The sequence below is a fragment of the Symphalangus syndactylus genome, chromosome 10 (assembly GCF_028878055.3).
Source record: "Symphalangus syndactylus isolate Jambi chromosome 10, NHGRI_mSymSyn1-v2.1_pri, whole genome shotgun sequence".
In the NCBI taxonomy this organism is placed as follows: Eukaryota; Metazoa; Chordata; class Mammalia; order Primates; family Hylobatidae; genus Symphalangus; species Symphalangus syndactylus.
Genome location: NC_072432.2, coordinates 70,680,474 through 70,697,978, shown reverse-complemented (window position 1 = coordinate 70,697,978; position 17,505 = coordinate 70,680,474).

Sequence of the window (17,505 nt, the reverse complement as noted above, 5' to 3'; positions counted from 1 at the left end):
TCAACTATCGACCATTTAGCGCTCCGAATGTCCACTTGCAGTTTCTGCAGAAAGAGTGTTTCAGAACTGCTCAATCAAAACTAAGGTTGAACTATGTTAGTTGAATGCACAGAAGAGAAAGAAGTTTCGCAGAATTCTTCTGTGTAGTTTTTTTTTGAAGATATTCCTTTTTCCACTACAGGCCTCTTAGCGCACCGAATGTCCACTTGCAGTTTCTATAGAAAGAGTGTTTCAGAACTGCACAATCAAAAGTAAGGTTCAACTATGTTAGTTGAATGCACGGAACACAAAGAAGTTTCAGGGAATGCTTCTGTGTAGTTCTTATTTGAAGATATTCCTTTTCCACTATAGGCCTCTTAGCGCTCCGAATGTCCACTTGCCGTGTATTCAGAAAGAGTGTTTAAGATCTGCTCAATCAAAAGTAAGGTTCAACTCTGTCAATTGAATTCACAGATCAGAAAGAAGTTTCACAGAATGCTTCTGTGTAGTATTTGTTTGAGGATATTCCTTTTTCCACTGTAGTCCGCTTAGCGCTCCGAATGTCCACTTGCAGTTTCTACAGAAAGAGTGTTTCAGAACTGCTCAATCAAAAGTAAAGTTCAACTCTGTTAGTTGAATGCACAGGTCAGAAAGAAGTTTCACCGAATGCTTCTGGGTAGTTTGTATTTGAAGATAATCCTTTTTCCAGTATAGGCCTCATAGCTCTCCGAATATCCCCTTGCAGTTTCTACAGACAAGAGTGTTTCAGAACTGCTCAGTCAAAAGTAAGGTTCAGCTATGTGAGTTCAATGCACAGAACAGAAAGTAGCTTCACAGAATGCTTCTTTGTAGTTTTCATTTGAAGATATTTCTTTTTGCACTTGAGGCCTCATAGCGCTCCGAAGGGCACTTGCAGTTTCTAATGAAAGAGTGTTTCTTAATTCCTCAAAGTAAGGTTCAACTCTGTTATTTGAATGCACAGAACAGAAAAAAGTTTCACAGAATGCTTCTGTGTAGTTTTTATTTGAAGATATATCTTTTTCCACTATAGGCTTCTTAGCGCACAGAATGTCCACTTGCAGTTTCTACAGAAACAGTGTTTCAGAACTGCTCAATAAAATGTAAGGTTCAACTCTGCTAGTAGGATGCACAGATCAGAAAGTATTTTCACAGAATGCTTCTGGGTAATTTGTATTTGAAGATATTCCTTTTTCCACTATAGGCCTCTTAGCGCTCCGGATGTCCAATTGCAGTTTCTACAGAAAGTGTGTTTCAGAAGTGCTCAGTCAAAAGTAAGGTTAAACTCAGTTAGTTGAATGCACAGATCAGAAAGTAGTTTCACAGAATGCGCCTGTGTAGTTTTTATTTGAAGATATTACTTTTTCAACTATAGGCCTAATTGCGCTCCGAATGTCCTCATGCAGTTTCTACGGAAAGAGTGTTTAAGAACTGCACAATCTAAAGTAAGGATCAACTCTGTTAGTTGAATGCACAGATCACAAAGGAGTTTCACAGAATGCTTCTGTGTAGTATTTTTTGAAGATATTCCTTTTTCCACTGTAGTCCGCATAGCGCTCCGAATGTCCACTTGCAGTTTCTACAGAAAGAGTGTTTCAGAACTGCTCAATCAAAGGTAAGGTTCAATTATGTTAGTGGAATGCAGAGAACAGAAAGATGTTTCACAGAATGCTTCTGTGTAGTTTTTTTGAAGACATTCCTTTTCCCACTATAGGCCTCTTAGCGCACCGATTGTCCACTTGCAGTTTCTACAGAAAGAGTGTTTCGGAACTGCTCAATCAAAAGTAAGGTTCAACTATGTTAGTTGAATGCACCGAACACAAAGAAGTTTCACAGAATGCTTCTGTGTAGTTCTTATTTGAAGATATTCCTTTTCCACTATAGGCCTCTTAGCGCTCCGAATGTCCACTTGCAGTTTATTCAGAAAGAGTGTTTCAGATCTGCTCAATCAAAAGTAAGGTTCAACTCTGTTAGTTGAATGCACAGATCAGAAAGAAGTTTCACAGAATGCTTCTGGGTAGTTTGTATTTGAAGATATTCCTTTTTCCACTATAGGCCTCATTGCGCTCCGGAAGTCCAATTGTAGTTTCTACAGAAAGTGGGCTTCCGAAGTGCTCACTCAAAAGTAAGGTTAAACTCAGTTAGTTGAATGCACAGATCAGGAAGGAGTTTCACGGAATGCTTCTGTGTAGTATTTATTTGAAGATATTCCTTTTCCACTGTAGTCCGCTTAGCGCTCAGAATGTCCACTTGCAGTTTCTACAGAAAAAGTGTTTCAGAACTGCTCAATCAAAAGTAAAGTTCAACTATGTTAGTTGAATGCACGGAACAAGTTTCACAGAATGCTTCTGTGTAGTTCTTATTTGAAGATATTCCTTTTCTACTATACGCCTCTTAGCTCTCCGAAGGTCCACTTGCAGTTTATTCAGAAAGAGTGTTTCAGATCTGCTCAATCAAAAGTAAGGTTCAACTCTGTTAGTTGAATGCACAGATCAGAAAGAAGTTTCACAGAATGCTTCTGGGTAGTTTGTATTTGAACATATTCCTTTTTCCACTATAGGCCTCTTAACGCTCCGGATGTCCAATTGCAGTTTCTACAAAAAGTGTGTTTCAGAAGTGCTCAGTCAAAAGTAAGGTTAAACTCAGTTAGTTGAATGCACAGATCAGAAAGTAGTTTCACAGAATGCTTCTGTGTAGTGTTTATTTGAATATATTCCCTTTTCCACTACAGGCCCCTTAGCGCTCCGAATGTCCACTTGAAATCTCTGTAGAAAGAGTGTTTCACAACTCCTCAATCAAAAGTAAGATTCAAATCTGTTAGTTGAATGCACTGATCAGAAAGAAGTTTCACAGAATGCTTCTGTATAGTCTTTATTTGAAGATAACCCTTTTTCCACTGTAGTCCGCTTAGCGGTCCGAATGTCCACTTGCAGTTTCTACAGAAAGAGTGTTTTAGAAATCCTCAATCAAAAGTAAGGTTCAACTCTGTTAGTTGAATGCACAGAACAGAAAGATGTTTCACAGAATGCTTCTCTGTAGTTTTTATTTGCCGATATTCCTTCTTCCCCTATAGGCCTTTTAGCGCTCCGAATGTCCACTTTCAATTTCTATAGAAAGAGTGTTTCAGAACTGCTCAATCAAAACGAATTTTCAACTCTGTTAGTTGAATGCACTGATCAGAAAGAAGTTTCACAGAATGCTTCTGTGTAGTCTTTATTGGAGGATATTCCTTTTTTTTTATGATTTTTTTTTATTATTATACTTTAGGGTTTTAGGGTACATGTGCACAATGTGAAGGTTTGTTACATATGTACCCATGTGCCATGTTGATTTCCTGCACCCATTAAGTCGTCATTTGGCCTTACGTGTATCTCCTAATGCTGTCCCTCCCCCGTCCCCCCACCCCACAACAGTCCCCGGAGCGTGATTTTCCCCTTCCTGTTTCCATGAGTTCTCATTGTTCAATTCCCACCTATGAGTGAGAACATGCGATGTTTGGTTTTTCGTCCTTGCGATAGTTTACTGAGAATGATGTTTTCCAGTTTCATCCGTGTCCCTACAAAGGACACGAACTCATCATTTTTTATGGCTGCATAGTATTCCATGGTGTATATGTGCCACATTTTCTTAATCCAGTCTATCGTTGTTGGACATTTGGGTTGGTTCCAACTCTTTGCTATTGTGAATAGTGCCGCAATAAACATACGTGTGCATGTGTCTTTATAGCAGCATGACTTATAGTCCTTTGGGTATATACCCAGTAATGGGATGGCTGGGTCAAATGGTATTTCTAGTTCTAGATCCCTGAGGAATCGCCACACTGACTTCCACAATGCTTGAACTAGTTTACAGTCCCACCAACAGTGTAAAAGTGTTCCTATTTCTCCAAATCCTCTCCAGCACCTGTTGTTTCCTGATTTTTTAATGATGGCCATTCTAACTGGTGTGAGATGGTATCTCACTGTGGTTTTGATTTGCATTTCTCTGATGGCCAGTGATGAGGAGCATTTCTTCATGTGTTTTTTGGCTGCATAAATGTCTTCTTTTGAGAATTGTCTGTTCATGTCCTCTGCCCACTTTTTGATGGGGTTGTTTGTTTTTTCTTGTAAATTTGTTTGGGTTCATTGTAGATTCTGGATATTAGCCCTTTGTCAGATGAGTAGGTTGCAAAATTTTCTCCCATTGTGTAGGTTGCCTGTTCACTCTGATGAGAGTTTCTTTTGCTGTGCAGAAGCTCTTTAGTTTAATGAGATCCCATTTGTCGATTTTGGCTTTTGTTGCCATTGCTTTTGGTGTTTTAGACATGAAGTCCTTGCCCACGCCTATGTCCTGAATGGTATTGCCTAGGTTTTCTTGTAGGATTTTAATGGTTTTAAGACTAATATATAAGTCTTTAATCCATCTTGAATTAATTTTGGTATAAGGTGTAAGGAAGGGATCCAGTTGCAGCTTTCTACATATGGCTAGCCAGTTTTCCCAGCACCATTTATTAAATAGGGAAGCCTTTCCCCATTTCTTGTTTTTGTCAGGTTTGTCAAAGATCAGATAGTTGTAGCTATGCGGCATCATTTCTGAGGGCTCTGTTCTGTCCCATTGATCTATGTCTCTGTTGTGGTACCAGTACCATGCTGTTTTGGTTACTGTAGCGTGATGCCTCCAGCTTTGTTCTTTTGGCTTAGGATTGACTTGGCGATGCGGGCTCTTTTTTGGTTCCATATGAACTTTAGAGTAGTTTTTTCCAATTCTGTGAAGAAAGTCATTGGTAGCTTGATGGGGATGGCATTGAATCTATAAATTACCTTCGGCAGTAAGTATGGCCATTTTCACGATATTGATTCTTCCAACCAATGAGCATGGAATGTTCTTCCATTTGTTTGTATCCTCTTTTATTTCATTGAGCAGTGGTTTGTAGTTCTCCTTGAAGAGGTCCTTCACATCCCTTGTAAGTTGGATTCCTAGGTATTTTATTCTCTTTGAAGCAATTGTGAATGAGAGTTCACTCATGATTTGGCTCTCTGTTTGTCTTTTATTGGTGTACAAGAATGCTTGTGATTTTTGTACATTAATTTTGTATCCTGAGACTTTGCTGAATTGGCTAATCAGCTTAAGGAGATTTTGGGCTGAGACAATGGGGTTTTCTAGATATACAATCATGTCATCTGCAAACAGGGACAATTTGACTTCCTCTTTTCCTAATTGAATACACTTTATTTCCTTCTCCTGCCTGATTGCTCTGGCCAGGATATTCCTTTTTCAACTATCGACCATTTAGCGCTCCGAATGTCCACTTGCAGTTTCTGCAGAAAGAGTGTTTCAGAACTGCTCAATCAAAACTAAGGTTGAACTATGTTAGTTGAATGCACAGAAGAGAAAGAAGTTTCGCAGAATTCTTCTGTGTAGTTTTTTTTTGAAGATATTCCTTTTTCCACTACAGGCCTCTTAGCGCACCGAATGTCCACTTGCAGTTTCTATAGAAAGAGTGTTTCAGAACTGCACAATCAAAAGTAAGGTTCAACTATGTTAGTTGAATGCACGGAACACAAAGAAGTTTCAGGGAATGCTTCTGTGTAGTTCTTATTTGAAGATATTCCTTTTCCACTATAGGCCTCTTAGCGCTCCGAATGTCCACTTGCCGTGTATTCAGAAAGAGTGTTTAAGATCTGCTCAATCAAAAGTAAGGTTCAACTCTGTCAATTGAATTCACAGATCAGAAAGAAGTTTCACAGAATGCTTCTGTGTAGTATTTGTTTGAGGATATTCCTTTTTCCACTGTAGTCCGCTTAGCGCTCCGAATGTCCACTTGCAGTTTCTACAGAAAGAGTGTTTCAGAACTGCTCAATCAAAAGTAAAGTTCAACTCTGTTAGTTGAATGCACAGGTCAGAAAGAAGTTTCACCGAATGCTTCTGGGTAGTTTGTATTTGAAGATAATCCTTTTTCCAGTATAGGCCTCATAGCTCTCCGAATATCCCCTTGCAGTTTCTACAGACAAGAGTGTTTCAGAACTGCTCAGTCAAAAGTAAGGTTCAGCTATGTGAGTTCAATGCACAGAACAGAAAGTAGCTTCACAGAATGCTTCTTTGTAGTTTTCATTTGAAGATATTTCTTTTTGCACTTGAGGCCTCATAGCGCTCCGAAGGGCACTTGCAGTTTCTAATGAAAGAGTGTTTCTTAATTCCTCAAAGTAAGGTTCAACTCTGTTATTTGAATGCACAGAACAGAAAAAAGTTTCACAGAATGCTTCTGTGTAGTTTTTATTTGAAGATATATCTTTTTCCACTATAGGCTTCTTAGCGCACAGAATGTCCACTTGCAGTTTCTACAGAAACAGTGTTTCAGAACTGCTCAATAAAATGTAAGGTTCAACTCTGCTAGTAGGATGCACAGATCAGAAAGTATTTTCACAGAATGCTTCTGGGTAATTTGTATTTGAAGATATTCCTTTTTCCACTATAGGCCTCTTAGCGCTCCGGATGTCCAATTGCAGTTTCTACAGAAAGTGTGTTTCAGAAGTGCTCAGTCAAAAGTAAGGTTAAACTCAGTTAGTTGAATGCACAGATCAGAAAGTAGTTTCACAGAATGCGCCTGTGTAGTTTTTATTTGAAGATATTACTTTTTCAACTATAGGCCTAATTGCGCTCCGAATGTCCTCATGCAGTTTCTACGGAAAGAGTGTTTAAGAACTGCACAATCTAAAGTAAGGATCAACTCTGTTAGTTGAATGCACAGATCACAAAGGAGTTTCACAGAATGCTTCTGTGTAGTATTTTTTGAAGATATTCCTTTTTCCACTGTAGTCCGCATAGCGCTCCGAATGTCCACTTGCAGTTTCTACAGAAAGAGTGTTTCAGAACTGCTCAATCAAAGGTAAGGTTCAATTATGTTAGTGGAATGCAGAGAACAGAAAGATGTTTCACAGAATGCTTCTGTGTAGTTTTTTTGAAGACATTCCTTTTCCCACTATAGGCCTCTTAGCGCACCGATTGTCCACTTGCAGTTTCTACAGAAAGAGTGTTTCGGAACTGCTCAATCAAAAGTAAGGTTCAACTATGTTAGTTGAATGCACCGAACACAAAGAAGTTTCACAGAATGCTTCTGTGTAGTTCTTATTTGAAGATATTCCTTTTCCACTATAGGCCTCTTAGCGCTCCGAATGTCCACTTGCAGTTTATTCAGAAAGAGTGTTTCAGATCTGCTCAATCAAAAGTAAGGTTCAACTCTGTTAGTTGAATGCACAGATCAGAAAGAAGTTTCACAGAATGCTTCTGGGTAGTTTGTATTTGAAGATATTCCTTTTTCCACTATAGGCCTCATTGCGCTCCGGAAGTCCAATTGTAGTTTCTACAGAAAGTGGGCTTCCGAAGTGCTCACTCAAAAGTAAGGTTAAACTCAGTTAGTTGAATGCACAGATCAGGAAGGAGTTTCACGGAATGCTTCTGTGTAGTATTTATTTGAAGATATTCCTTTTTCCACTGTAGTCCGCTTAGCGCTCAGAATGTCCACTTGCAGTTTCTACAGAAAAAGTGTTTCAGAACTGCTCAATCAAAAGTAAAGTTCAACTATGTTAGTTGAATGCACGGAACAAGTTTCACAGAATGCTTCTGTGTAGTTCTTATTTGAAGATATTCCTTTTCTACTATACGCCTCTTAGCTCTCCGAAGGTCCACTTGCAGTTTATTCAGAAAGAGTGTTTCAGATCTGCTCAATCAAAAGTAAGGTTCAACTCTGTTAGTTGAATGCACAGATCAGAAAGAAGTTTCACAGAATGCTTCTGGGTAGTTTGTATTTGAACATATTCCTTTTTCCACTATAGGCCTCTTAACGCTCCGGATGTCCAATTGCAGTTTCTACAAAAAGTGTGTTTCAGAAGTGCTCAGTCAAAAGTAAGGTTAAACTCAGTTAGTTGAATGCACAGATCAGAAAGTAGTTTCACAGAATGCTTCTGTGTAGTGTTTATTTGAATATATTCCCTTTTCCACTACAGGCCCCTTAGCGCTCCGAATGTCCACTTGAAATCTCTGTAGAAAGAGTGTTTCACAACTCCTCAATCAAAAGTAAGATTCAAATCTGTTAGTTGAATGCACTGATCAGAAAGAAGTTTCACAGAATGCTTCTGTATAGTCTTTATTTGAAGATAACCCTTTTTCCACTGTAGTCCGCTTAGCGGTCCGAATGTCCACTTGCAGTTTCTACAGAAAGAGTGTTTTAGAAATCCTCAATCAAAAGTAAGGTTCAACTCTGTTAGTTGAATGCACAGAACAGAAAGATGTTTCACAGAATGCTTCTCTGTAGTTTTTATTTGCCGATATTCCTTCTTCCCCTATAGGCCTTTTAGCGCTCCGAATGTCCACTTTCAATTTCTATAGAAAGAGTGTTTCAGAACTGCTCAATCAAAACGAATTTTCAACTCTGTTAGTTGAATGCACTGATCAGAAAGAAGTTTCACAGAATGCTTCTGTGTAGTCTTTATTGGAGGATATTCCTTTTTTTTTATGATTTTTTTTTATTATTATACTTTAGGGTTTTAGGGTACATGTGCACAATGTGAAGGTTTGTTACATATGTACCCATGTGCCATGTTGATTTCCTGCACCCATTAAGTCGTCATTTGGCCTTACGTGTATCTCCTAATGCTGTCCCTCCCCCGTCCCCCCACCCCACAACAGTCCCCGGAGCGTGATTTTCCCCTTCCTGTTTCCATGAGTTCTCATTGTTCAATTCCCACCTATGAGTGAGAACATGCGATGTTTGGTTTTTCGTCCTTGCGATAGTTTACTGAGAATGATGTTTTCCAGTTTCATCCGTGTCCCTACAAAGGACACGAACTCATCATTTTTTATGGCTGCATAGTATTCCATGGTGTATATGTGCCACATTTTCTTAATCCAGTCTATCGTTGTTGGACATTTGGGTTGGTTCCAACTCTTTGCTATTGTGAATAGTGCCGCAATAAACATACGTGTGCATGTGTCTTTATAGCAGCATGACTTATAGTCCTTTGGGTATATACCCAGTAATGGGATGGCTGGGTCAAATGGTATTTCTAGTTCTAGATCCCTGAGGAATCGCCACACTGACTTCCACAATGCTTGAACTAGTTTACAGTCCCACCAACAGTGTAAAAGTGTTCCTATTTCTCCAAATCCTCTCCAGCACCTGTTGTTTCCTGATTTTTTAATGATGGCCATTCTAACTGGTGTGAGATGGTATCTCACTGTGGTTTTGATTTGCATTTCTCTGATGGCCAGTGATGAGGAGCATTTCTTCATGTGTTTTTTGGCTGCATAAATGTCTTCTTTTGAGAATTGTCTGTTCATGTCCTCTGCCCACTTTTTGATGGGGTTGTTTGTTTTTTCTTGTAAATTTGTTTGGGTTCATTGTAGATTCTGGATATTAGCCCTTTGTCAGATGAGTAGGTTGCAAAATTTTCTCCCATTGTGTAGGTTGCCTGTTCACTCTGATGAGAGTTTCTTTTGCTGTGCAGAAGCTCTTTAGTTTAATGAGATCCCATTTGTCGATTTTGGCTTTTGTTGCCATTGCTTTTGGTGTTTTAGACATGAAGTCCTTGCCCACGCCTATGTCCTGAATGGTATTGCCTAGGTTTTCTTGTAGGATTTTAATGGTTTTAAGACTAATATATAAGTCTTTAATCCATCTTGAATTAATTTTGGTATAAGGTGTAAGGAAGGGATCCAGTTGCAGCTTTCTACATATGGCTAGCCAGTTTTCCCAGCACCATTTATTAAATAGGGAAGCCTTTCCCCATTTCTTGTTTTTGTCAGGTTTGTCAAAGATCAGATAGTTGTAGCTATGCGGCATCATTTCTGAGGGCTCTGTTCTGTCCCATTGATCTATGTCTCTGTTGTGGTACCAGTACCATGCTGTTTTGGTTACTGTAGCGTGATGCCTCCAGCTTTGTTCTTTTGGCTTAGGATTGACTTGGCGATGCGGGCTCTTTTTTGGTTCCATATGAACTTTAGAGTAGTTTTTTCCAATTCTGTGAAGAAAGTCATTGGTAGCTTGATGGGGATGGCATTGAATCTATAAATTACCTTCGGCAGTAAGTATGGCCATTTTCACGATATTGATTCTTCCAACCAATGAGCATGGAATGTTCTTCCATTTGTTTGTATCCTCTTTTATTTCATTGAGCAGTGGTTTGTAGTTCTCCTTGAAGAGGTCCTTCACATCCCTTGTAAGTTGGATTCCTAGGTATTTTATTCTCTTTGAAGCAATTGTGAATGAGAGTTCACTCATGATTTGGCTCTCTGTTTGTCTTTTATTGGTGTACAAGAATGCTTGTGATTTTTGTACATTAATTTTGTATCCTGAGACTTTGCTGAATTGGCTAATCAGCTTAAGGAGATTTTGGGCTGAGACAATGGGGTTTTCTAGATATACAATCATGTCATCTGCAAACAGGGACAATTTGACTTCCTCTTTTCCTAATTGAATACACTTTATTTCCTTCTCCTGCCTGATTGCTCTGGCCAGGATATTCCTTTTTCAACTATCGACCATTTAGCGCTCCGAATGTCCACTTGCAGTTTCTGCAGAAAGAGTGTTTCAGAACTGCTCAATCAAAACTAAGGTTGAACTATGTTAGTTGAATGCACAGAAGAGAAAGAAGTTTCGCAGAATTCTTCTGTGTAGTTTTTTTTTGAAGATATTCCTTTTTCCACTACAGGCCTCTTAGCGCACCGAATGTCCACTTGCAGTTTCTATAGAAAGAGTGTTTCAGAACTGCACAATCAAAAGTAAGGTTCAACTATGTTAGTTGAATGCACGGAACACAAAGAAGTTTCAGGGAATGCTTCTGTGTAGTTCTTATTTGAAGATATTCCTTTTCCACTATAGGCCTCTTAGCGCTCCGAATGTCCACTTGCCGTGTATTCAGAAAGAGTGTTTAAGATCTGCTCAATCAAAAGTAAGGTTCAACTCTGTCAATTGAATTCACAGATCAGAAAGAAGTTTCACAGAATGCTTCTGTGTAGTATTTGTTTGAGGATATTCCTTTTTCCACTGTAGTCCGCTTAGCGCTCCGAATGTCCACTTGCAGTTTCTACAGAAAGAGTGTTTCAGAACTGCTCAATCAAAAGTAAAGTTCAACTCTGTTAGTTGAATGCACAGGTCAGAAAGAAGTTTCACCGAATGCTTCTGGGTAGTTTGTATTTGAAGATAATCCTTTTTCCAGTATAGGCCTCATAGCTCTCCGAATATCCCCTTGCAGTTTCTACAGACAAGAGTGTTTCAGAACTGCTCAGTCAAAAGTAAGGTTCAGCTATGTGAGTTCAATGCACAGAACAGAAAGTAGCTTCACAGAATGCTTCTTTGTAGTTTTCATTTGAAGATATTTCTTTTTGCACTTGAGGCCTCATAGCGCTCCGAAGGGCACTTGCAGTTTCTAATGAAAGAGTGTTTCTTAATTCCTCAAAGTAAGGTTCAACTCTGTTATTTGAATGCACAGAACAGAAAAAAGTTTCACAGAATGCTTCTGTGTAGTTTTTATTTGAAGATATATCTTTTTCCACTATAGGCTTCTTAGCGCACAGAATGTCCACTTGCAGTTTCTACAGAAACAGTGTTTCAGAACTGCTCAATAAAATGTAAGGTTCAACTCTGCTAGTAGGATGCACAGATCAGAAAGTATTTTCACAGAATGCTTCTGGGTAATTTGTATTTGAAGATATTCCTTTTTCCACTATAGGCCTCTTAGCGCTCCGGATGTCCAATTGCAGTTTCTACAGAAAGTGTGTTTCAGAAGTGCTCAGTCAAAAGTAAGGTTAAACTCAGTTAGTTGAATGCACAGATCAGAAAGTAGTTTCACAGAATGCGCCTGTGTAGTTTTTATTTGAAGATATTACTTTTTCAACTATAGGCCTAATTGCGCTCCGAATGTCCTCATGCAGTTTCTACGGAAAGAGTGTTTAAGAACTGCACAATCTAAAGTAAGGATCAACTCTGTTAGTTGAATGCACAGATCACAAAGGAGTTTCACAGAATGCTTCTGTGTAGTATTTTTTGAAGATATTCCTTTTTCCACTGTAGTCCGCATAGCGCTCCGAATGTCCACTTGCAGTTTCTACAGAAAGAGTGTTTCAGAACTGCTCAATCAAAGGTAAGGTTCAATTATGTTAGTGGAATGCAGAGAACAGAAAGATGTTTCACAGAATGCTTCTGTGTAGTTTTTTTGAAGACATTCCTTTTCCCACTATAGGCCTCTTAGCGCACCGATTGTCCACTTGCAGTTTCTACAGAAAGAGTGTTTCGGAACTGCTCAATCAAAAGTAAGGTTCAACTATGTTAGTTGAATGCACCGAACACAAAGAAGTTTCACAGAATGCTTCTGTGTAGTTCTTATTTGAAGATATTCCTTTTCCACTATAGGCCTCTTAGCGCTCCGAATGTCCACTTGCAGTTTATTCAGAAAGAGTGTTTCAGATCTGCTCAATCAAAAGTAAGGTTCAACTCTGTTAGTTGAATGCACAGATCAGAAAGAAGTTTCACAGAATGCTTCTGGGTAGTTTGTATTTGAAGATATTCCTTTTTCCACTATAGGCCTCATTGCGCTCCGGAAGTCCAATTGTAGTTTCTACAGAAAGTGGGCTTCCGAAGTGCTCACTCAAAAGTAAGGTTAAACTCAGTTAGTTGAATGCACAGATCAGGAAGGAGTTTCACGGAATGCTTCTGTGTAGTATTTATTTGAAGATATTCCTTTTTCCACTGTAGTCCGCTTAGCGCTCAGAATGTCCACTTGCAGTTTCTACAGAAAAAGTGTTTCAGAACTGCTCAATCAAAAGTAAAGTTCAACTATGTTAGTTGAATGCACGGAACAAGTTTCACAGAATGCTTCTGTGTAGTTCTTATTTGAAGATATTCCTTTTCTACTATACGCCTCTTAGCTCTCCGAAGGTCCACTTGCAGTTTATTCAGAAAGAGTGTTTCAGATCTGCTCAATCAAAAGTAAGGTTCAACTCTGTTAGTTGAATGCACAGATCAGAAAGAAGTTTCACAGAATGCTTCTGGGTAGTTTGTATTTGAACATATTCCTTTCTCCACTATAGGCCTCTTAACGCTCCGGATGTCCAATTGCAGTTTCTACAAAAAGTGTGTTTCAGAAGTGCTCAGTCAAAAGTAAGGTTAAACTCAGTTAGTTGAATGCACAGATCAGAAAGTAGTTTCACAGAATGCTTCTGTGTAGTGTTTATTTGAATATATTCCCTTTTCCACTACAGGCCCCTTAGCGCTCCGAATGTCCACTTGAAATCTCTGTAGAAAGAGTGTTTCACAACTCCTCAATCAAAAGTAAGATTCAAATCTGTTAGTTGAATGCACTGATCAGAAAGAAGTTTCACAGAATGCTTCTGTATAGTCTTTATTTGAAGATAACCCTTTTTCCACTGTAGTCCGCTTAGCGGTCCGAATGTCCACTTGCAGTTTCTACAGAAAGAGTGTTTTAGAAATCCTCAATCAAAAGTAAGGTTCAACTCTGTTAGTTGAATGCACAGAACAGAAAGATGTTTCACAGAATGCTTCTCTGTAGTTTTTATTTGCCGATATTCCTTCTTCCCCTATAGGCCTTTTAGCGCTCCGAATGTCCACTTTCAATTTCTATAGAAAGAGTGTTTCAGAACTGCTCAATCAAAACGAATTTTCAACTCTGTTAGTTGAATGCACTGATCAGAAAGAAGTTTCACAGAATGCTTCTGTGTAGTCTTTATTGGAGGATATTCCTTTTTTTTTATGATTTTTTTTTATTATTATACTTTAGGGTTTTAGGGTACATGTGCACAATGTGAAGGTTTGTTACATATGTACCCATGTGCCATGTTGATTTCCTGCACCCATTAAGTCGTCATTTGGCCTTACGTGTATCTCCTAATGCTGTCCCTCCCCCGTCCCCCCACCCCACAACAGTCCCCGGAGCGTGATTTTCCCCTTCCTGTTTCCATGAGTTCTCATTGTTCAATTCCCACCTATGAGTGAGAACATGCGATGTTTGGTTTTTCGTCCTTGCGATAGTTTACTGAGAATGATGTTTTCCAGTTTCATCCGTGTCCCTACAAAGGACACGAACTCATCATTTTTTATGGCTGCATAGTATTCCATGGTGTATATGTGCCACATTTTCTTAATCCAGTCTATCGTTGTTGGACATTTGGGTTGGTTCCAACTCTTTGCTATTGTGAATAGTGCCGCAATAAACATACGTGTGCATGTGTCTTTATAGCAGCATGACTTATAGTCCTTTGGGTATATACCCAGTAATGGGATGGCTGGGTCAAATGGTATTTCTAGTTCTAGATCCCTGAGGAATCGCCACACTGACTTCCACAATGCTTGAACTAGTTTACAGTCCCACCAACAGTGTAAAAGTGTTCCTATTTCTCCAAATCCTCTCCAGCACCTGTTGTTTCCTGATTTTTTAATGATGGCCATTCTAACTGGTGTGAGATGGTATCTCACTGTGGTTTTGATTTGCATTTCTCTGATGGCCAGTGATGAGGAGCATTTCTTCATGTGTTTTTTGGCTGCATAAATGTCTTCTTTTGAGAATTGTCTGTTCATGTCCTCTGCCCACTTTTTGATGGGGTTGTTTGTTTTTTCTTGTAAATTTGTTTGGGTTCATTGTAGATTCTGGATATTAGCCCTTTGTCAGATGAGTAGGTTGCAAAATTTTCTCCCATTGTGTAGGTTGCCTGTTCACTCTGATGAGAGTTTCTTTTGCTGTGCAGAAGCTCTTTAGTTTAATGAGATCCCATTTGTCGATTTTGGCTTTTGTTGCCATTGCTTTTGGTGTTTTAGACATGAAGTCCTTGCCCACGCCTATGTCCTGAATGGTATTGCCTAGGTTTTCTTGTAGGATTTTAATGGTTTTAAGACTAATATATAAGTCTTTAATCCATCTTGAATTAATTTTGGTATAAGGTGTAAGGAAGGGATCCAGTTGCAGCTTTCTACATATGGCTAGCCAGTTTTCCCAGCACCATTTATTAAATAGGGAAGCCTTTCCCCATTTCTTGTTTTTGTCAGGTTTGTCAAAGATCAGATAGTTGTAGCTATGCGGCATCATTTCTGAGGGCTCTGTTCTGTCCCATTGATCTATGTCTCTGTTGTGGTACCAGTACCATGCTGTTTTGGTTACTGTAGCGTGATGCCTCCAGCTTTGTTCTTTTGGCTTAGGATTGACTTGGCGATGCGGGCTCTTTTTTGGTTCCATATGAACTTTAGAGTAGTTTTTTCCAATTCTGTGAAGAAAGTCATTGGTAGCTTGATGGGGATGGCATTGAATCTATAAATTACCTTCGGCAGTAAGTATGGCCATTTTCACGATATTGATTCTTCCAACCAATGAGCATGGAATGTTCTTCCATTTGTTTGTATCCTCTTTTATTTCATTGAGCAGTGGTTTGTAGTTCTCCTTGAAGAGGTCCTTCACATCCCTTGTAAGTTGGATTCCTAGGTATTTTATTCTCTTTGAAGCAATTGTGAATGAGAGTTCACTCATGATTTGGCTCTCTGTTTGTCTTTTATTGGTGTACAAGAATGCTTGTGATTTTTGTACATTAATTTTGTATCCTGAGACTTTGCTGAATTGGATAATCAGCTTAAGGAGATTTTGGGCTGAGACAATGGGGTTTTCTAGATATACAATCATGTCATCTGCAAACAGGGACAATTTGACTTCCTCTTTTCCTAATTGAATACACTTTATTTCCTTCTCCTGCCTGATTGCTCTGGCCAGGATATTCCTTTTTCAACTATCGACCATTTAGCGCTCCGAATGTCCACTTGCAGTTTCTGCAGAAAGAGTGTTTCAGAACTGCTCAATCAAAACTAAGGTTGAACTATGTTAGTTGAATGCACAGAAGAGAAAGAAGTTTCGCAGAATTCTTCTGTGTAGTTTTTTTTTGAAGATATTCCTTTTTCCACTACAGGCCTCTTAGCGCACCGAATGTCCACTTGCAGTTTCTATAGAAAGAGTGTTTCAGAACTGCACAATCAAAAGTAAGGTTCAACTATGTTAGTTGAATGCACGGAACACAAAGAAGTTTCAGGGAATGCTTCTGTGTAGTTCTTATTTGAAGATATTCCTTTTCCACTATAGGCCTCTTAGCGCTCCGAATGTCCACTTGCCGTGTATTCAGAAAGAGTGTTTAAGATCTGCTCAATCAAAAGTAAGGTTCAACTCTGTCAATTGAATTCACAGATCAGAAAGAAGTTTCACAGAATGCTTCTGTGTAGTATTTGTTTGAGGATATTCCTTTTTCCACTGTAGTCCGCTTAGCGCTCCGAATGTCCACTTGCAGTTTCTACAGAAAGAGTGTTTAAGAACTGCTCAATCAAAAGTAAAGTTCAACTCTGTTAGTTGAATGCACAGGTCAGAAAGAAGTTTCACCGAATGCTTCTGGGTAGTTTGTATTTGAAGATAATCCTTTTTCCAGTATAGGCCTCATAGCTCTCCGAATATCCCCTTGCAGTTTCTACAGACAAGAGTGTTTCAGAACTGCTCAGTCAAAAGTAAGGTTCAGCTATGTGAGTTCAATGCACAGAACAGAAAGTAGCTTCACAGAATGCTTCTTTGTAGTTTTCATTTGAAGATATTTCTTTTTGCACTTGAGGCCTCATAGCGCTCCGAAGGGCACTTGCAGTTTCTAATGAAAGAGTGTTTCTTAATTCCTCAAAGTAAGGTTCAACTCTGTTATTTGAATGCACAGAACAGAAAAAAGTTTCACAGAATGCTTCTGTGTAGTTTTTATTTGAAGATATATCTTTTTCCACTATAGGCTTCTTAGCGCACAGAATGTCCACTTGCAGTTTCTACAGAAACAGTGTTTCAGAACTGCTCAATAAAATGTAAGGTTCAACTCTGCTAGTAGGATGCACAGATCAGAAAGTATTTTCACAGAATGCTTCTGGGTAATTTGTATTTGAAGATATTCCTTTTTCCACTATAGGCCTCTTAGCGCTCCGGATGTCCAATTGCAGTTTCTACAGAAAGTGTGTTTCAGAAGTGCTCAGTCAAAAGTAAGGTTAAACTCAGTTAGTTGAATGCACAGATCAGAAAGTAGTTTCACAGAATGCGCCTGTGTAGTTTTTATTTGAAGATATTACTTTTTCAACTATAGGCCTAATTGCGCTCCGAATGTCCTCATGCAGTTTCTACGGAAAGAGTGTTTAAGAACTGCACAATCTAAAGTAAGGATCAACTCTGTTAGTTGAATGCACAGATCACAAAGGAGTTTCACAGAATGCTTCTGTGTAGTATTTTTTGAAGATATTCCTTTTTCCACTGTAGTCCGCATAGCGCTCCGAATGTCCACTTGCAGTTTCTACAGAAAGAGTGTTTCAGAACTGCTCAATCAAAGGTAAGGTTCAATTATGTTAGTGGAATGCAGAGAACAGAAAGATGTTTCACAGAATGCTTCTGTGTAGTTTTTTTGAAGACATTCCTTTTCCCACTATAGGCCTCTTAGCGCACCGATTGTCCACTTGCAGTTTCTACAGAA